At 38.1% G+C, this 22,223-nt stretch overlaps 1 long non-coding RNA gene across 1 annotated transcript; it reads right to left on the bottom strand.

The window, feature by feature from the left end:
- Positions 1 to 6,699: 6,699 nt before the first annotated feature.
- On the bottom strand, positions 6,700 to 21,126 carry LOC132649857 (uncharacterized). Its single transcript, XR_009588364.1, has 4 exons — positions 21,035 to 21,126; positions 17,027 to 17,129; positions 14,141 to 14,223; positions 6,700 to 9,452 (listed from the first exon to the last, which is right to left on the bottom strand). It is a non-coding gene; the product is annotated as an uncharacterized LOC132649857 (long non-coding RNA).
- Positions 21,127 to 22,223: the final 1,097 nt, after the last annotated feature.

Below are 22,223 nucleotides of genomic sequence, written 5' to 3'. Positions count from 1 at the left end.
ACAATTACTAATGTCAGTGGATGTGTCATTTGGACCCACCTTCTTCCAGTTGCTTGAGATTAAGCCATTAGTGGTTTGATTGTTTTAACAAGAGTGCAAAGGTGGACATTCTTCTTCTGGTTTGTTGTCTTAGTGTTGACTAAACAAGAGTAGTGGTGTCGCATACCAAAAAACAAGTTCTCCTGATGTGCGGAAGGAGTGGAAGCCATTAAGAACTGAAATGTAAAACCTGATTTTGTAAAGCCTAAATTGAATCATTGTGTTGAACTTAATTGTTGGAACAGCTGCCATTAACAAGCCAATTCTGCTTCTTGTATGATTTCCCAAAGCCCATATCACCTTCTCTCCAATCTTATCTGGGACTGATTTGAGAAAGTCATTTGCTTTTAAGAAATTGTTTTTTCAGGGAGTGTCAAACATTCCAACCTGGCCATCTAAGTCTGCTTTTGAGTTAAAGGAGCATAACAATTCCTCTACATGGACACATCTATAATGGATCTTGGCATGGCCCTGGGTTTTAGACTTGAAATTCATTCTTTTCACAATCAACCCCTTACTTCCCTCTGAATTTCAGTTGCCTGAAAGCCACATACCTTTTGCATATGTGGCTTTCATCCAAGATGCCTACCCCAACCTTCTATAAAGTTGGTGCTTATACTATTAAAAAATACATGCATACCCTGCCACGTAGCTGCCATCTTATTTCCTATTGTTCAATTACTTTACTTAAGAACATTATTTTCTGATTACAGGGGTCACATATCTCATAACTTACCTTCTTTGATTCTGTTTTTTTTTTTTTTCTAAATGTTTTGAAGGTCTTTGAAAATGAGTACTAAGCCTTTAATTCACTTCAGGAAAAATTTATTGAATGAAATATTCTATTTACATAATTCTTTTGAAAAAAAGAGTTTTACAGATTTCTCTAAATTTAGTTCATGTGTTTTACAAATAATCCCCTTCAAATACTTTGCTTTCTGCGATGCATTTGCTGCTCATGCTTTTTTTTTTTTGTTTTTTTTTGGCTTTTCCTAAACTTCTTCTTTGCATTTTTTTCTTCCACATACACATTCTGCTACATCCTTTAAATCCATATTTTTTGAAAGATGTTATAATTGGATTAGCAAATTAAATCAGATTCTGTCCAAGGAAAATTTGCTATATAAAGACATTGTACAAGGAATTAAATCATTTTCTTACCCATACTTGTAAAGCAGAATGTTTTGAAAAGCAGGTCAATCCTATTTTATTTTCCTAATGTAGGGCTTTTAAGAAAGGTTTCTGATGTCTATCTCTGATCCAGTCCTCACCATTAATCCATTTTTAGAGGATAGATTTTGAAAATGAGTCACAGTGAGTTGGTGTGGTGGTTTGCATGCGCATGACTCCCATAGGCTCCCATAGGCTAACATGCTTGAATACTTGGCCCCCAGTGGTGGAACTGTTTGGGAAGAATTGGAAGGTGTTGCTTTATTGGGGAAGGTATGTCACTGGAGGTGGGATCTGAGGCTTCAAAATCCCCCAGCTATTCCTCCTGTGCTCTCTTTCTGCCTCCTACTTATAGAGCAGAATATGAACTCTCAGCTGTTCCTGTTACTATGCCTTTGCTCTATAATCATGGACTCTAAGCCTCTGAAACTGTAAGCCCAAATATTTTTTTTAAATAAGTTGTCTTGGTCATGGTTTTGTGTCAGCACTAGAAGAGAAACTATGACACACTGTGAGTGGACTAGAGTCCCATAAGAAGAGAATTTAGGCCTACTGCTGGATCATGCCTGTAAATTCAAACTACTTGGAAGGCTGAGGCAGAGTTATAAAGGAATTTTAATCCAGCAACATCGCTACTCTGGCACACATGTCTGTGTGATCTGGCTGGAATTCAGACATGCCCTTAGTGCCCAGGATAAATCCCTCTGGCTAGAATACAGACACAACAGGCATTTAATCCCTCTGACTAATTTACTATATATCTTTAATACCAAACAATGAAATCTAATTGAGGGGCAGACAAAGTGATGATTTGAGAAAGATTTGACAGAATGAGTCAGAGATAGGATACTTCCAACTTTCACAAGAACAGACAAGAAAGAGATGTTATTTGAGAGCAGCACAGAGAGATCCAGAGAGTTGAGAGTTGGTTGAGATAGTACAGTAGATTTCAGGCATACAGTACAGTTCAGTGCAGTTGAGTTTGTACACTTCAGTTCATGGAATTCAGAGGCAGTTTTTCCAAGGAAGCAATTCAGTGAGAAGCAGAGAGTAACCAGTTTGAATCAGTCTGCTGGGAGAAGAGTTTTGAGCCAGAAAAGCTGAGCTGAACCAACCAGCCAGAGTTCAGGAAAAAAAACTATAAAGGGAGAGCTTATTTAGCTGTAAGTCTTGGCTGAAAAGTTTCTAGGCCATGTATTCATAAAATTTGGGTATGGATCTCATCTCATCTCCTCATCTCAAGAAATGAAAACAACATTTACAAGAAGGAGTAAAATTTCATGTTTTTTCTGAACTACAGAGTAAGTTTGAGGCCTGTCTGTGCAACCTAGCAAGTCTGTTTCACAAAGTAAAAAATTAAGAATACAGTGCAAGTTTTTGGTTGCTTACTTAGCAGGTACAAACCCTAAATTCAATTTCAGTACCACCAAGATGGAATGCAGAAGAAAGCTGTTCTTAAACTTAGGGAGGAAGGAATAAGGTATCTCAGTAAAAAAAAAAAAAAAAAAAAAAAAAAAAAAAAAAAAAAAAAAAGAAAAAAAAAAAAGAAAAGAAAAGAAAAGAAAAATAAGGAAATCATGCAATTTGTTTGCAGGTAAATGGTGGGACCTGGAAAGGATCATCCCGAGTGAGCTGTCCCAGAAGCAGAAAGACATACACGGTATATACTCACTCATATAGACCTATAGGATAAACCTAAAATCTGTCCATCTAAAGAAACTAATCAAGAGAGAGGACCCTGATTTAAACACTCAATCCCCATCCCGAAAGGCAAAGAGAAGAAGAAGAAGAAAGCAGGAAACAACCTAGGAACCTGCCACAGAGGGCCTCTGAAAGGCTCTGCCCTGTAGACTATCAAAGCAGATGCTGTGACTTTATGGCCAACTGTTGGGCAGAGTGCATGGAATCTTATGTAAGAAGTGGGAAATAATAGGTTATGGAGAGGACAGGAACCCCATAAGGAGAGCAACAGAACTAGAAGATTTGAACACAGGGGTCTTCCCAGAGACCCATACTCCAACCAAGTACCACGCATTGGGATAACCTAGAAACCCTGCGCAGATGTAATCCATGGCAGTTTAGTGTCTAAGTGGGTGACATAGTAATAGGAAGATGGACTGCCTCAGACACAATCTGATAGGCCTGCTCTTTGATCTTCAGGCCACAGAAGATGACAATGCAGCCACTCCGGATGTGACCTGATAGACTAAGATCAGATGGAAGGAGAGGAGGACCTCCCCATCAGTGGACTTGGGGAGGGGCATGCATGAAGAAGGGGGAGGGAGGGTGGGATTGGGACGGGAGGAGGGAGGGGCTTATGGGGGAATACAAAGTGAATAAAGTGTAAAAAAATAATTAAAAAAATGGAAAAAAAAGAGAAGAGTGGCAAGGAGTTACCACTGAGAGAAAGAATTCAGAGACTCATATCTGATGCTTCTCTAAATGTAAAAATAAATAAATAAATAAATAAATAAATATATTTTTTTAAATGAAGTTGCCAGATAGAGCTAAGAAACAATCAAAACTACATCCAAATTCATGATATCCAGGTAAATTTTAGTTTCAAATAAAATTATTTTAGCATAATATGTCTGAAATATGGCTTTATGACACTGTCTTACAATAGATGTAACATACACTTCAAAACTATTCATTGTTGAACTGGAATTAAAATATATCTGAGAATCTGTATTTTGTCTGGAAACACAAAATAAAAAGCTATTTTTAAAAAATGAAGAAATGTTTTTACCACTTTGAATGTATTTGTAATGGTCTTTCAATCTAGAATGATGAATGCATAGGTCCATCCAATATCCTAATGCCAGGATGCTGAAGTCAAGTTTAACTCACATGTTGTGATGGTAAATATCAATTGCCAATTACGTGGAACCTAGAATTACCTAAGACAGGCCACTGGGCACTTTTTCGAGAGATTATTTAGATTAGGTTGACTGAGGTATGAAGGCTCACCCTAAATTTAGGTGTACTATTCCATGGGCTGGAGTTTTTAGAATAAAAAGAAGAAAATGAGCTGAGCCCTGCTCATCACTCTCTGCTTCCTAACTGTGGATGAACTGTGACCAACTACTTCAAGCTCCTACTACTATAACTGACATGAAGGATTGTACCCTCAAACTGTGAGCCAAAATAAGTCCTTCCTTCCTTAAGCTACTTTGATTTGGTATTTTGTTACAGCAACAAGATAAATAACTTATACTCACCTAGTTTTACTCTTTGTTTCTGAGGCAAGGTTGTTTTAAGCAAAGAATTAAGAAACCTCATAGAAAGAAATAAAGGTTGGATTTCCTAGATGAATCTGCAGTGGGGATAGAGGAATGGGATCTCTAATCCAGGCTGAAGGTGCTAGTAATACAGACAGAGAGAATAGAATTAACTGTAGAACTCAACACTGTAACAACACTACTAACGTTTTGAACCAGAGTGTTCTTTGATTGCACAAATCTTAAAGCTTCAGAATCCCCATGAACCTTAAACTATACTGCTGAAACCGTTCAAAAGAGGCCAACGTGGAAAGGGAATGTGAAAAGTCTTCCAAATTTTCAAGAAGTGTAATTTGTAATTGATTGATTGATTCATTCATTCATTCATTTTACTTACCAATTGTAGCCCGCTTCCTCCTTTCTTCCTAGTCCCACTTACCTCCCTCTTCCACCTAACCCTTCTCCCCTACTCCTCAGAAAAGGGTAGCCCCCATAACCAACCACCCCAGTGCATCAAGTCTCATCAGGACTGAGCGAATCCTCTTCCCTTGTGACCTGGAAAGACAGACCTGCTAGAGGGAAGTCATCAAAAAGCAGGCAATAGAGTCCATGTTAGAGACATCCCCCACATGAAGCCCAAGCTGTCCAGCCCATATATGGTCTTTGGTTGGTGATTCAGTTTCTAATTCAGTTGTCCACTAATAGATGAATGGACGATAAAATGCTGATGTAAATGTGTGTGTGTGCAAGTGCATGAACACACCCACAAATAATACAGTTCTAAAGAAAAGTGAAGTTTAAAAATTGCAGGAAAATGATTTGACTTAGAATGTACAATATTAAGCAATGTCACACAATCTCAGAAAGAAAAAAAATACATATGTTCTCTCGTATATATAGAAGCTAGCCAATAATATATGTATATATATAAACAAGTGCTCATGTGGATAAAATATAACTTACAGAAAGAAATCAAGAAAGGAATGAGGTAATGGACATGAGTTATAAAAGGGAATATAAAGCTATTTTTTTTAATTCTATTTCTGTCATTAATTGTTTTGGCTTTGGTGGTGAATAAGTGAAAACAAATGTATTGATATGAAAGTATAAATTTTATGCTTCCATTCCTAATGTCTATTATAACCATATAGAAGTTCATTGAGTTTTATAGAATTTAGGCATGCTTAATTTTGCTGTGTGATGTTTTTACTTATTTGGAAGTTGTCTTACAATAAAGTCTATTTTTTTAAAAAATAGACCAATATAAAAAAGGGAACGTAAGGATTCTTCTGGAATTTCAATGAGCCAGATCTGCAAGGGTGAAGAGCATCATGACTCCAAATCTATCACACAGATACCAGCCTATTGCTCATTCCATGCCAGCGTCACCCAATGGCCCAGGAAAAGATGGAAACAGATCGTTCTGTTTTGCACTAATGCCCTCATAACACCAAAAATGGAAGTCAGTCAGACAAGGCAAGGAAGCAACCATTCCTTAAAAACCAAACCAAACCAAAACAATGAAAACAAGCAAAAGAGGATAAAGAGGGAAGTTAAAAACAGATTCCAAGTTAGTGAGGTGGGGCCTCAAGTGGAAAGGAGAGAGGCTTTACATTCCCTGTTAACGGAAAGTAACCTCCACTGCTTTCAACAGCTCAGTTTTTGCATTTCTCTGATCTGTTCTGCAAGTTAGTAAAACAAGAAATCTTGAAAGTCTCTTATGAATATACAAGAATGTGGTCATTCTGGAAAAGCCATAGGGAGGAGACTGACTGTGCCTAATATTCACGTAAATTTTGATCACATTATGGGCAACTCCAGAAATGATGATGAGATTGCTGGGACCAATCACTTAAATTGCAGATGCTTTTGATTGGGAGGGAACAGGGGTGATTACTGCCCTTCATAGATTTACTGTTCTTTCAGTAGTATAGTTACTACATTTGGATCAGTTTTGGTGGGAATATAAAATATGAAACCTTGAATGATTGTGAACTTAGTAATGTCTGTGAGAAACATGCTGCTTTAAAGGCAACAAATAGTGGGTAGAATCGCTGATTATACTAAGCCCTAAATGTACCAATATAATAATGATACACAAAAAAAACATTGACTTCTCTTTTTCTATTCTTTTTTAAATTTTTTTTTATTAGTTACACTTTATTCACTTTCTATCTCCCCTGTCTCTCCCTCTCTCCTCCCCTCCCAACCCCTCCCTTTTTCATCCTTCTCCTCGCATGCCCCTCCCCAAGTCCACTGATAGGGGAGATCTTTTGCTTCCTTCTGATCCTAGTCTACCAGGTCTCATCAAGAGTGGGACACGGAGTTAACAAAATGTAACTAATAAGAAAAATAAAATTAAAAAAAAAAAGAGTGGTAGCACTATCTTCTTCTGTGTCCTGGTAAGGCTGCTAAGGCTGCTCCCCCTCTCGGGAGCGGGGGTGATCAAAGAGCAGGCCAATCAGTTAATGTCAGAGACAGTCCCTGTTCCCATTACTATGGAACCCACTTGGACACTGAACTGCCATGGGCTACAACTGTGCAGGGGTTCTAGGTTATCTCTATGCATGGTACTTGGTTGGATTAACAGACTCAGGAAGGACCCTTGTGCCCAGAATTGTTGGTTCAGTTGCTCTCCTTTGGTGTTCCTGTACTCTCCAGATCTTACTATTTCCCACTTCTTTCATAAGATTACCTGCACTCTGCCCAAAGTTTGGCTATAAGTCTCAGCATCTGCTTTGATAGTCTGCAGGGAAGAGCCTTTCAGAGGCCCTCTGTGGCAGGCTGCTGACTTGTTCCCTGTTTTCTTTTTCTTCTGATGTCCATTCTCTTTGCCTTTCTGGATGGGGATTGAGCATTTTAGCCAGAGTCCTCCCTCTTGATTAGTTTCTTTAAGTGTACAGATTTTAGTATGTTTATCCTATATTACATGTCTAATATCCACTTATAAGTGAGTAGATACCATGTCTGTCTTTCAGCTTCTGGGATACCTCACTCAGGATGATCTTTTCCAGTTCCCACCATTTACCTGCAAATTTCATGATTTCCTTGTTTTTTATTGCTGAGTAATATTCCATTGTGTAGATGTTCCACAATTTCTGTATCCCTTCCTCAGTTGAGGAGCATCTGGGTTGTTTCCAGCTTCTGGATATTACAAAAAAAGCTACTACAAACATGGTTGAACAAAGGTCCTTTTTGTGTACTTGAGCCTCTTTTGGGTATATGCCTAGAAGTGGTATAGCTGGATCTTGAGGAAGCACTATTCCTAGTTGTCTGAAAAAGCGCCAGATTGAGTTCCAGAGTGTTTGTACAAGTTTACATTCCCACCAGCAGTGGAGGAGGGTTCCCCTTTCTCCACAACCTCTCCAGCGTGTGTTGCCACTTGAGTTTTTGATCTTAGCCATTCTGTTGGGTGTAAGGTGAAATCTCAGGGTTGTTTTAATTTGCATTTTCCTGATGACTAATGACGCTGAGCATTTCTTTAAGTGTTTCTCTGCCATTCGATGTTCCTCTTTCGAGAATTCTCAAATATTGACTTCTTAAATACCAGGTTTACTTTTTTTTTTTTCTTTTGTAGCTTCAGGGAGAGAAAGGTATGTGAAAGTAGAAAATGTTACTCTTCCCTGCATGAATCTGTGAAAAGGTAACTTTTTGAAACAATAAATTGAATGTTGTCCTATGGTGTATAGAATTGGGACAGAAGTGAGCAGTGTGCATTTATTTCTCTCCTTTCATTTTCCTGTCATTAACTTTCTCTCACACACATAAGTATTAACTGACATTGTTTACTGTCCTTTGTATATGTTTCTGTGCATATAGCTAATTTGCATCCCCTCTCCTAGAATTCAATATCTAAATACTATTTATTGTTTCCCCCATATATGCCCAAAGTAAGAATTTATTTGCATCATTCTAAAGTACTTCTAAATTTTATTATCATTCTCCATTCTTTACAAATGGCTAATAGTTTTTCTACCATAACTTACATTTAAAATTTAAATTCTCATGACAATATCATGCATATTCCAAACACTCCTACTTCATAATTTTCTGTTTCTTCAAAGGACGGCTATAGAGTGTTTTAAGAGCAGAAAAGAGATCAGTAGAGTCTAGTGTCCTCAAGAGTTTTGGTTTGTTTTCTCAGTTTGGAGCTACCCAAGTCAACTCATTTCCCACCACTGAGAGCAACTGAAGATTGCTAGGATCAAAAGGAACTCTTAGGTATAACAATTGATTAACTGGTCATGGTCATAATTTGATTCTAAAATAGAAACGTTTGTACAAATATAAGTGACCTAACATAAATCCCTTAAAAAGAAAACTTTTTTTTTCCTTTGGGTTTTTTGAAACATGGTTTCTCTGTGTTGCCTTGACTGTCCTGGATTCCCTCTGTAGGCCATGTTGGCCTACAACTCACAGCGATATGCCCACCTCTGCCTCTCTGAGTGCTGGGATTAAAGGTGTGTGCCACCATGCCTGGCTAAAAGAAAATGTTGTTATTAAGTTGTTCTTTAACAATTTCGTATAATATGTAATGCCACCCATTGTGTCTCTCCCATCCTTATCAATACCCTTTACTATTACCAGATTTACCTTTTTTTTTTCATTATGCAGCTGATTTTGTTTAACCAGAGCAATCTAAGTGATCATTGATTGGAACTACCATTGGACCCTGGTGAGGTCACCAATGTGTACACAACTGAAGGCAGTGGCACACTCCCTGGCACTCTTCCTGAATCTATTAGAAGCAAAATAGTCCACTGTTGGTGGGCAGGAGCTCCTGAGGCCCATTCTTGTGCAGCCCCAAGGCTTCTATAAGTTTGTATTTGAAATGGCTGTATCTTGCAGGAGAGGTTACATTTTCCAGTCTTCTCTATCTTCTGCCTCTTGCATCCTTTCTATCTTTTCTTCTGCAGTGTTCCCTGATCCTTAGAAGTGATGCTACAAATGTCTTCTTTAAGAAGGAGCACTGATCTTCCACTTATTTTTTGCAGTCCATGGAGGAACGAGTCTCTGTATTCACTATAATTCATTGGGGAAAAAAAAGCATGTTTTTAATGGTACATTTATTACTAGTGCAATGTTCTAATTTTAAATACAAAAAGGTCATGAAAATAAAGAAGACTCTTGTCAGATGATTTAACTCTCAGCGTTTCATAGTTGGTGAAATGAATGACTTGCTCATATACCAAGAAACACTTGAATTCCTCTCTGTAACTTCTCTTATACATCCTGAGCAGTCAAAATAGATTTACACTTAAGAAGACCACATACATTCCCCTGGGAAACACAGTCCTGCTCAATTCCATTTTGCTAGAAGGCTTGACAGCCATCTATACAGTACCCCGCACATTCTGACTTCCCTTTCATGACTCAGAAATTGAAAGGCATGACCAGGAATGGAAGATGTCTTTTTTAGTCATTGCAAGCAGGGACAGTTGAATTTTGTTTCATTTAAACTTAATTGCACATTTTGACTGATTTTGGTTTTGGCAAAATCCAAAGCATATTTTGAAAATCGCTTTTCCCATTAAATGCTAAAATCCTTTATTTTAAAAAGGAAATGTAATCCATATGTTTAAAATTTGTTTACATTAAAATTATAAAATGTATGTATTTTTTATTCATATCCCAGAAGCTTTCTGCACCATTTTGTAAATTTCTTTTAGAGAATCACATTGCCAAAAACTAATGGGAAAAATCCCTAACTATTAGTAATAACAATTTATGATTCCTTATGGTCTGACTTAGTAAAATAATACCTTTAGTTTTTAGTCATCTTGTGGAGAAAATGATGATATTTCTTTAAAAGAAAATACCCATTCTTGTAGTAGATCCATTCTTGTCATTTATTAAGCCATTTGTCCATTGTCAATTTCAAAAATTAATAATTCAGGACATGAACTAGCAAAGGAGAAGCTGAGAATTTAAGATGTGCTATTCATTTAAAATATATATAGAATTAACAAGTTCTACTTTTGTAGTTATCACACAGTCAGAAGTCTCCCTCAGGCCAGGAGTTAAATCTCAGTTGTTAAGAGTGTGTACTGTTCTTTCAGGAAACTTAAGTTTTGCTCAGAATGGTTCATAATTGCCTGTAATTACAGCTCCAGTTTTGTCCTCTCAGTATATTTGCATTCATGTGCATAAACTCATATACAGCAACAGACGTACATATATAATAACGGCAATAGTAAAAATTAATCCTTAAAAAATCTCCCAAATGAATGAAAAAATAAGAGAGGAAGAAAGAGAGCCTAGGTATTTCATTAAAATGAGGCTGATCTTTGCCTAAATATCATGAAGTTGTCTTTGCCTTTGAAAAAGAATAGGCAAACATATTCTGTGAAGCACCAGAAGTAACTATTTTAGGCCTTGCAAGAAGTATTGTTTCCCTTACAACAATTTACTGTAGTTATTGGAGTGGGAAAGTTGATATAGATAATACAGGAATAAACAGGTGTGGTTGTGAACCAATAAAACTTTATCAATATTATCATAATATGCAATATATTATATAATGTGCATATTATATAGAGACTTAGAGATACTTTAATAAAATATGCAATATTTTCTTATTTTGGGTCTTCGATTAGATTCTATTGATCCACCAGTCTGTTTCTATGCCAGCACCATGTTGTTTGTATTACTGTTGCTTTATAGAACAGCTTGAGATCTGGGATGAGATACCTCCAGAAGATATTTTTTATTTTTTTTATTAATTACAGTTTATTCCCTTTGTATCCCACCTGCAGCTTCCTCCCTCTTCCCCTCCAAATCCTACCCTCCTTCTCTCTTCCCTTTCCATTCCTCTCCCCCAGTCCACTGATAGGGGAGGTCCTCTTTCTCTTCCTGGTCTATTAGGGCTCATCAGAAGTAACAGCATTGTCTTCCTCTGTGGCCTGGTAAGGCTGCTCCCCCGTCAGGGGGAGGTGATCAAAGATCAGGCCAATCAGTTTATGTCAGAGATAATCCCTGTTCCCATTACTAGGGAGCTCACTTGAACACTGAACTGCCATGGGCTACATCTGTGCAGGGGTTCCAGGTTATCTCCACGAATGATCCTTGGTTGAAGAATCAGTCTCAGAAAACACTCCTGTGTCCAGATTTTTTGGTTCTTTTGCTCTTCTTGTGGAGCTCGGTCCCCTCCAAGTCTTTTTGTCTCCACCATTTTTCAAAATAAGATTCCCTGCATTCTGCCCAAAGTTTGGCTATGAGTCTCAACATCTGCTTTGATACCCTGCTAGGTAAAGTCTTTCAGAGGCCCGCCGTGGTAGGCTGCTGTCCTGTTCGCTGTTTTCCCTCTCTTCTGATATCCATCCTGTTGCCTTTCTGAATGAAGATTGAGCTTCTTACACAGAGTCCTCATACTTATTAGCTTCTTTAGGGGTATAGATTTTAGTATGTCTATCTTATATTATGTACAGAAGATCTTTTATTGTACAGGATTGTTTTAGCTATTCTGGGCTTTTTTTTAAATATGAAATTGAGGATTGTTCTTTCAATGTCTGTAAAAAATTATGGTGGTATTTTGATGGGAATTGCATACAATCTGTAGATTGTTTTTGGTAGGATACCCCCCCCTTTTTTTTTTTTACATTTTACTGGTTTATTCAATACTTATTCATATAAATTGCACTATCTTAAAATAGCAACTGTTGTAAACAGATTTATAAGTATGGGAACAAACACAGCTGACCTGTCCAAACAAAGCTGTGGTAGTAGAGTACACTGGAAAGTCTGTTGTCCGACCTTCACCATACATGCACAGTGACCATGCTTTCCAGAATCTGTTTTAGGGAACTGGTTGATATCATCATTTAGTAAGAGTAAACTCATTATAGTAAAATTTGCAGTTAACACATCTTCCCTGACAGCTTACTGCAAGGCCTGAAATATATAACTCCACCCATTTGTCTGATCCTATGGCTGAGGTTCCACAATGAAATGCAAAATACAAATAGTGAGAAGGCTACCATCCTGTTTGATCCTCAGAAAGGATATGCTTAGTTAATCAGCTGTAGGAACACAGAGCTTAAGGAGAAGAGGATTGACCAGCACATTTTGCTCACATCCAGTGTAGCTTATTGAAACCCTCAGCCTAGAGATCATAGACATGGCTTAGTGAAAGAGATAAATTTGAGGAAAAAGAGAAAAATCAACTTTGCCCAAGTCTGTGCAAAGCAGGGCCTGAATTTGCCAGCCTCCACACAATGTCTGTGGATATAAAACTGCTTTTGTTGACCAATCAAAGCAATTTCCTTTGGTATTGCTTTGCAATACCAAAACAAACTTTAGTTGTAAACAAACTGTTAAAGGTCCATTTATCATAAGGTATGCTCTGCGTTCTCATTACTTCAGGGCAAGAAAAGCTTTTGGTAGAAAGTTACAAATGTCTTCATTCATAAATTCCCTCTTCTCCTGCAGAACCTATCACATTCCAAACTCTCACCTCATCTATTTAGTTTTCTTGGATATTTCTGGACTGCATTTGTGCCTCTTTGTCTTCTTTGTATATGATCTCAATATCTATTCAGCATACCTCTATCATTGACTTATGTTCTTTTTTACTTACATATTTATGAATTCATGTCTTCCATACAAGCCTGGCCATTAGTTCTGTCATTGTACTTAGGATAGCCATTTTCACGATGTTAATCCTACTGTTCCATAAAAATGGGATAGCTTTCTATCTTCTGATATATTCTTCAATTTCTTTCTTCTGAGACTTATGAAGTTTCCTTTCATAAAAACCCATACACCTATGGAAACTTAATTTTTTTTACTGTTTTATTATTATTATTATTATTATTATTATTATTATTTACATTTTATTAACTCTGTATCCCAGCTGTATCCCTCTCCCTCATTCTCTCCCAAACCCTCCCTCCTTCCCTCATCTCCTCCCTGCCCCTTTCCAAGTCCACTGATTGGGGAGGACCTCCTCCCCTTTCATCTGACCCTGTTTTATCATGTATCTTCAGGACTGGCTGCAAAGTCCTTCTCTGTGGCCTAACAGGACTGCTCCTCCCTTGAGGGGTGGAGAGGTCAAAGAGTCTGCCATTGAGTTCCTGTCAGAAATAGTCCCTGTTCCCCTTAATAGGGAAGACCAATTGGTTACTGAGCTACCACGGGCTACATCTGAGCAGCGGTTCTAGGTTATACCCACATGTGGTCCTTGGTGGAGTATCAGTCTCAGAAAAGAACCCTGTGCCCAGATATGTTTGGTCCTTATGGAGCTCCTATCCTCTCCACATCATACTAACTCCCCTTTCTTTCATATGATTCCCTGCACTCTGCTGAAGGTTTGGTTATGAGTCTTAGTATCTGCTTTGATACACTGCTAGGTAGAGGCTTTCAGAGGCCCTCTGTGGTAGGCTCCTGTCCTGTTACTTGTTTTCTCCTACATCCAATGTCCATCCCATTTGTCTTTCTAAATGAGGATTGATCATCTTACCCCGGTCCTCTTTCTTGTTTATCTTCTTTACGTGTATAGATTCCATTATGCTTATCATATCTTAGAGGACTATATGAGTGAGTATATACCATGTGTGTCTTTCTCCTCCTGGGATACCTCACTCAGAATGATCTTTTCTAGATCCCACCATTTGCCTGTAAATTTCATGATTTCCTCATTTTTGATTGCTGAGTAGTATTCCATTGTGTAAAAATACCACAATTTCTGTATCCATTCCTGTGAGGAAACTTACTTTTTGACAAAGAAGTCAAAACCGTACAGTGTAAAAAGACCACATCTTCAACAAATGGTGCTGGTCTAACTGGATGTCTACACCTAGAAAAATGGAAATAGATCCATATTTATCACCCTGTACAAAGTAGAAGCCCAAGTAAGTGGATTGAAGACCTGAATATAAAACCAGACACACTAAATCTGTTAGAAGAAAAAAATAAAGAAGAGCCTTGACCTCATCGGTATAGGAGACAATTTCCTGAGCAGAACACCAACAGCATAGGCTCTAAAATCAATAATTAATAAATGGGACCTCATGAAACTGAAAAGCTTCTGAAAAGGAAAGGACACTGTCATCAGAACAAACTTCCTACAGACTTCTCTGACACAGGGCTAATATCCAGAATATACAAAGAACTCAAGAAGTTAAACAGCAACAAAACAAGTAATCCAATAAAAAATGGGGTACAGAGTTAAAGAAAGAATTCTCAACAGAGGAATATCAAAGGGGTAGAGAAACACTTAAAGAAATGCTCAACATCCGTAGTCATTAGGGAAATGCAAATCAAAACCACCCTGAGATTTTACCTTATACCCATCAGAATGGTTAAGATTAGAAAAACAAGGGATGATGCATGCTGGAGAGCATGTGGGAAAAGGGTAACACTTCCCCCATTGCTGGTGGGAAAGTATCCTTGTACCACCACGTTGGAAATCAATCTGACACCTTCTCAGAAAATTAGGAATAGTATTACCTCAAGATCCAGCTATACCACTCCTAGGCAAATACCCAAAAGATGCCCCACCATTAAATAAGGATATTTTCTCAAGTATGTTCATAGTGGCTTTATTTATAATAGCCAGAATCTGGAAACAATACAGATGCCCCTCAACTGAGGAATGGATACAGAAAGTGTGATACATTTACACAATGGAATACTATTCAGCAATTTAAAACAAGGAAATAATGAAATTTGCAGGCAAATGGTGGTAGCTAGAAAAGATCATCCTGAGTGAGGTAACCCAGAAACAGAAAGACATATAATATAGAATAAACATACTAAAATCTATAGTCCTAAAGAAGCTAAACAACAAGGAGAACCCTAGCGAAGATGCTTAACCCTCATTCAGAAGGACAAACAGGATAGATATCAGAAGCAGGAGAAGACAAGGAACAGGACAGGAGCCTTCCGGAGGAAACCTCTGAAAGACTCTCTACCCAGCAGGGTATTGAAGCAGATGCTGAGACTCATAGCCAAAGTGTGGGCAGAGTGCTGGAATTCTTATAGAAGAAGAGAGATAGAAAGACCTGGAGGAAATAGGAGAACAACAGAGCCAAAACACCTGGGCTCAGGGGTGCCTGCAGAGACCAATACTCCAACCAAAGACCATGCATGGTGATGACCTAGACCCCCTGTTCAAAGGAAGCCCATTGGCTGCTCAGCTCCCTAGTGGGTTCCCTAGTAACAGCTATAGGGGCTGTCTCTGACATGAACTCAGTGGCTGGCTCTTTGATCACCTCTCCCTGGGGGATGCAGCCTTGCCAAGGCCATAGAGGAAGATAATGCAACCAGGCCTGACTAGACCTGATAGGCTAGGGCCAGATAGAAGGGGAGGAGATCCTCTCCTATCAGGGGACTAAGGGAAGGGCAGAGGGGGGAAGAGGGAGGGTTTTTGGGATTGGGAGGAGACTAGGGAGGGGGCTGCAGCAGGGATACAAAGTGAATAAATTTTAATAAATATATAAATAAAAGTAAATTAAAAAAATGTTACAACATTGAGTGGGGAGGAAGTGTATGGGTACCGGGGAACACAAATATAATAAAATGTTTTATATAAAAAATATAAAAATTAAAAGTAAAATAAGTGGGAACCATTAAAAAATAAAAGGACTCATGGAAATTAATCCTTTCCTAAGAAAACAAATAATGAAATGTATATGCTTTAAGTCATCATAATTAAAACCCATTGTATGTAAAAATATTTTATTATGTATTTTCACATATAATTACCTGACATGTATAATTGTGTTTAATGTGTACCTGAGAAAAGATTTTGTTGGTTTGATGTTTTTTTTTTTAAATTTTAGACAGGGTCTTAGTGTGTAGCTCTGGCTGTCCTAGAACTCACTGTGGTGACCAGTCTGGCCTCATACTCACAGAGATCCACCTTCTTCTGCATGGGATTGAAGGCGTGCTCCACTACATCTGGATTACACCTGAGATTGTATCTGATGAAGTTGACTTAGGTGCTGAAAGACAAGAACCAACTTTGCATTTCCTCTTCTGTTGAATTCTTCAGACTTATGTTGAATCATAAGAAATTAAGTGGTAAAGAGATGAAACTTTATCCTTTGCACTCATGCACAATCAGGTGGCCAAAATTACTAGTGAGGTTTAAACTTCCTGATGCTGGTATATTGTGCACTTTCAGTGGCATGAGTAGCATATTCTTCATGATCTTAAACAATATTGATGTTTCTGAGCAAAGCTACTTTGACTAGGCTAAGCTATGATGTTTGATAGCATAAGTTTGGTGTCTCTCCTCTCTTTATACTTGTTATAGGCTTTTCCATACACTCTGGTGATTTGTGGCCAATGGTTGCATTCTTGAACCTTGGATCACAGTCTTATACTTATATCATGCAGTAGTATTTGAGAGCATAGCTGTGTAGCCAGGCTATGCTTAATCAAATATGCAAGCTGAAACTTACTAGTTATAACCATGGAATATGTATACATGTAAATGCATCTCTTTTCTTATAACATACAAGTCTCAATATTTGTGGGGGCACATAGTTCTGAATAAATAAGATTAAAAACTATATTTCTTGAGGGAGAGAGAGATTGGTCAGCAATTACAAGCTGTTTCTCCAGAGAAACTGGGTTCGATTCTCAGTACTTACTACATTGCAGCTTACAAAATTTGTAACTCCACTCCCAGGGCATCTGAAGCTCTCTTCTGGACTTGCAGGTACCAGCCACACAAGTGGAGCATAAACATACATTCTGGCAGAACAACCAAACATACAAAATAAAAATAAAGTCTAAAAATGATTTTTTAATTAGTTACAATTCATTAACTTTGTATTCAACTGTATCCCCCTCCCTCATTCCCTCCCAATCCCACCCTCCCACCCTCAGCTAATCCTTGCCCCTTTGATTTTTAAACCTCCATTTCCTTTTTTTATTTTAATTTTTTATATTAATCACAGATTAATTACTTGTATCCCAGCTGTAGCCCCCCTCCCTCATTCTGTCCCAATCCCACACTTCCTCCATCATCTCCTTCCTGCCCCTGTCCAAGTCCACTGATAGGGGAGGTCCTCCTCCCTTCCATCTGACATTAGCTTATCAGGTATCTTCAGAACTGGCTGCAATGTCCTCCTCTGTGGCCTAGCAGGGATGCTCCTCCCTCCCGGGGGGGAGGGGAGGGCAAAGAGCCAGCCATTAAGTTACTGTCAGAAATAGTCCCTGTTCCTCTTACTAGGGTACGCACTTGGATACTGAGCTACATTATAGTAGTAAAACAAGGAAATAATGAAATTTGCAGGCATATGGTGGTAGCTAGAAAAGATCATCCTGAGTGGGCTACATCCGAGCAGGAGTTCTAGGTTATATCCATGAATGGACCTTGGTTGGAGAAACAGTCTCATAAAAGACCCTTGTGCGCTGACATATTTGGTCCTTGTGGAGCTATTATCCTCTCCATGTCATACGAACTCCCCTTTCTTTCATATGATTCCCTACACTCTGTTGAAGGTTTGGTTATGAGTTTCAGAATCTGCTTTGATACACTGCTAGGTAGAGTCCTTCAGAGGCCCACTGTACTGTTACTTGTTTTCTCTTACTTCCAATGTCCATCCCATTTGTCTTTCTAAGGGAGGACTGATCATCCTCCACCAGGTCCTCTTTCTTGTTTATCTTCTTTAAGGGTACAGATTTTAGTACGTTCATCTTCTTATAGGTCTAGTATCCACTTATAAGTGAGTATAACCTGTGTGTGTCTTTCTGCTTCTGGTATACATCACTCTGCATGATCTTTTACAGTTCCCACCATTTGTCTGCAAATTTCATGATTTCCTTTTTTTAATTGCTGAGTAGTAGTCCATTGTGTAGATGTACCACAATTTCTGTACCCATTCCTCCATTGATGGACATCTGTATTGTTTCCAGGTTCTAGCTATTACGAATAAAGCTGCTACAAACATGGCTGAGCAAATGTCCTTGTTGTATACTTGAGCATCTTTTGGATATATGCCTAGGAGTGGTATAGCTGGATCTTGAGGAAGCACTATACCTAATTGTCTGAGAAAGTGCCAGATTGATTTCTAAAGTGGTTGTACAAGTTTACATTCCCACCAGCAATGGAAGAGGGTTCCCCTTTCTCCACAACCCCTCCAGCATGTGTTGTCACTTGAGATTTTGATCTTAGCCATTCTGATGGGTGTAAGGTGAAATCTCAGGGTCATTTTGATTTGCATTTCCCTGATGGCTAAGGACACTGAGCATTTAAGTGTTTTTCTGCCATTCTATATTCCACTACAGAGAATTCTCTGTTTAGTGCATTATTCCATTTTTTAATTGAATTACTTTTTAACTTCTTTAGTTCTTCATTGCTTTTTAACTTCTTAATTCTTTATATATTCTGCATATCAGCCCTCTGTCAGATACAGGTTTGGTGAAGATCCTTTCCCAGTCTGTAGGTTGTTGTTTTGTTCTAATGATAGTGTCTTTTGCTTTACATATGCTTTTCAGTTTCATGAGGTCCCATTTATTGATTGTTGGTCTTAGAGCCTATGCTGTTCGTGTTCTGTTTAGAAAGTTGCCTCTTGTACCAATGAGGTCCAGGTTCTTCCTTATTTTCCTTTTAACAGGTTTAGTGTGTCTGGTTTTATATTCAGGTCTTTGATCCACTTGGACTTCTACTTTGTACAGTGTGATAAATGTGGATCTATTTCCATTTTCTTATGTATAAACATCCAGTTGGACCTGCACCTGTTGAAGATGCTTTCTTTTTTTTCCATTGAATGGTATTGGCTTCTTTGTCAAAAATCAAGTATTCATAGACGTGTGGGTTTATTTCTGGGTCTTCTATTTGGTCCCATTGATCCACCATTCTGTTTCTCTGCTGATACCATGCAGTTTTTATTACTATTGTTCTGTAGTACAGCTTGAGATCAGGGATAGAGATACCTCCACACAATCTGTTGTTGTACAGGATCGTTTTGGAAATTCTGGGTTTTTTGTTTCTCCATATGAAGTAGAGAGTTTTTCTTTCAAGGTCTGTAAAGAATTGTGTTGGTACTTTGATGGGAATTGCATTGAATCTGTAGTTTGCTTTTGGCAGAATGGCCATTTTCACTATGTTAATCTTACCAATCCATGAGCATGGGAGATCTTTCCATCTTCTGATATCTTCTTCAATTTCTTTCTTCAGAGCCTTGATGTTTTTTGTTTGTTTGTTTGTTTGTTTGTTTTTTGTTTGTTTGTTTGTTTGTTTGTTTTTCAAACAAGTCTTTCAAACTTGTTTGGTTAAAGTCACACCAAGGTACTTTATGCTATTAGTGGATACTGTTAAGGGTGTTGTTTCCCTAATTTCTTTCTCAGCCCTTTTGTCTTTGGTATACAGGAGGACATCTGATTTTTTGTGTGTGTGTGTTAATTTTGTATCCAGCCACTTTGCTGAAGGTGTTTGCCAGCTGAAAGAGTTCTCAGGTTGAATTTTTGGGGTCGTTCATGTATACTATCATATCATCTGCAAATAGTGACACTTTGACCTCTTCCTTTCTGATTTGTATCCCCTTGATCTCCTTTAGTTGTCTTATTGCTCTAGCTAGGATTCCAAGTACTGTGTTGGAGAGATATGGGGAGAGTGGGAAGCCTTGCCTTCTCCCTGATTTCAATGGGATTGATTTGAGTTTCTCTCCATTGAGTTTGATGTTGGTTATAGGCTTGCTGTATATTGCCTTTACTATGTTTAAGTATGTGCCTTTTATCCCTGATCTCTCCAAGACTTTAAACATGAATGGGTGTTGGATTTTGTCAAATACTTTTTTGGCATCTAAGGAGATGATCATATGGTTTTTCTCCTTCAGTTTTTTTTATATGGTGGATTACATTGATGGATTTCTGTATATTGAACCATCCTTGCATGCCTGGGATAAAGCCTACCTGCCTGAGAATGATTTTATTTAAATATCTGAAGAAAAGTTTCTTCCAAAAAATGTTATGAATCAAAGCAATGGAATCATGCATGCAATTACCACTTTCAGATATGACTTTTAAATATTTTTGGGAACAATTCCCCATTCTGTGATGTAATGTGGGTTACTACAAAGATGGAAATGAAAAGGAGTAAGAGCACCGGTTATTTAACAGACAGAGATGAATTTATAATATTCCGATCATGCTTGATCCTCAGAGTTGAACTGAAGAATGCCAAAGGTTGTTAGATCAGCAAACCTAACTTTGAGTTACTCTGTGTTCTATTGCTGCTAGGCCTCCTTGAGAATATCAGAGGCCTCAGCCATTGAAGTGGAAGCAAAGAGTATAATTGTCCTGAATATTTTAAATTGGGACATATGACTAAGTCTGTGTCTATGGAATTTAATAAGAAATAAAAAAAAAACAGTTTCTGGACACTGTTTATAATTTTTTTCACAGGGCTAGAGAGGTGGCTCAGGGTTTAAGAGCACTTGTTGCTCTTCCAGAGGAGCAGGGTTCAAGTTTCAGTACCCACATTGGAGACCACAACTGTCTTTAACTCCAATTCCAAGGGATCCAACACCTTCACAAAGACATACATGCAGGCAAAACACCAATGCATGCAAAATAATAGACAAAGAAACAAAAAAACAAAATTTCACAAAAACATTTATCCTCTTTTTTTCTTAGTAAAACATAAAAATTACTCAAGGCTGTGCTCAAAGGGATTGACTGGAAGGTGAGTCTCAGTTGTAGTTCATCTCTGTTCCATGTGATCTCATCTGCTCGGGACTTTTCTATATGGGAAAGAAGATTTCAGCAGAAGTCAGTGTTGAAGATTCTGGATAAGATTTGTGTTGGGAGGGGGGATACAAAAATGTTAATCACTAGGAAATTATTACTACACTGATCTAAGACTGACACTATGTCCTTGAGTCCCTGGTGATAAATAAGACAGAACTAAATGAAATTTCTGAGAATATAATGATCTTTATCATCTATTATTGTAGTAATTGAGAAATTAGTTGTGTTCATGTTTAGTCACTAGTATTTCAAGTTTTATTCATTAACACAGTGCAGCCTGTAATGTTATAACAATTAAAATGGGGACAATAGCGTTTTTCAAAAGTATGAGAAAATGTTTACTATTACTGCACTTACACTAAAATCCTAATGTAAATCCTTAAGTTGTTTTCCTTACACTCTTTTTTGCATTTTTATTAATTGCTATAATTTACTACAATTTATTGACTTTGTATCCTGGCTGTGATTCCCTCCCTCATCTCTTCCCATTCCCCCCTCTCTCCCTCTTCTTCTCCTATGTCCCTCCCCTAGTCCACTAATAGAGGAGGACCTCCTCCCCTCCTATATGACCCTAGCCTATCAGGTCTCACCAGGCCTTGCTGCATTTTTTTTTCTGTGCCCTGGCCAGGCTGCATCTCCCAAGGGGGAGGTGATCAGAGAGCCCTCCACTGAGTTCATGCCAGAGACATCCCCTGCTCCCCTTACTAGGGTACCCAGTTGGATAATGAGTCTATGGGTTACATCTGAGCAGGGGATTTAGGTCCTTCCTTTCCATGGTCCTTGATTGGGGTTCCTAAGAATCTTAAGACTCTTTTATTTGATAATGTTTATAATAGTATAGAATTCCATGATTGCTCCACATACACTAAATTGTTTAATATCTGATGAAGAAATAGATGCTATTTAGAGACTAAAAATTCAATCTAAGTATTAAATGATGCGTAGAGACCATTAAAGTAGAATAGGTGGGGTCCTTTACTCTAGAAGTCTCTCCTCTGCATTGATCACTCAAAGTGCTTGAAGTTGACCAGTCATCATTAGATATTAGCATAATCCTGTGCACTAGCATTTTTTGGAGAAGAAATATGCAAG

The sequence above is a fragment of the Meriones unguiculatus genome, chromosome X, assembly GCF_030254825.1.
Source record: "Meriones unguiculatus strain TT.TT164.6M chromosome X, Bangor_MerUng_6.1, whole genome shotgun sequence".
Taxonomy (NCBI): domain Eukaryota; kingdom Metazoa; phylum Chordata; class Mammalia; order Rodentia; family Muridae; genus Meriones; species Meriones unguiculatus.
The sequence above is the reverse complement of the archived record's forward strand: the minus strand, read 5'-3'. Positions and strand labels throughout refer to the sequence as shown.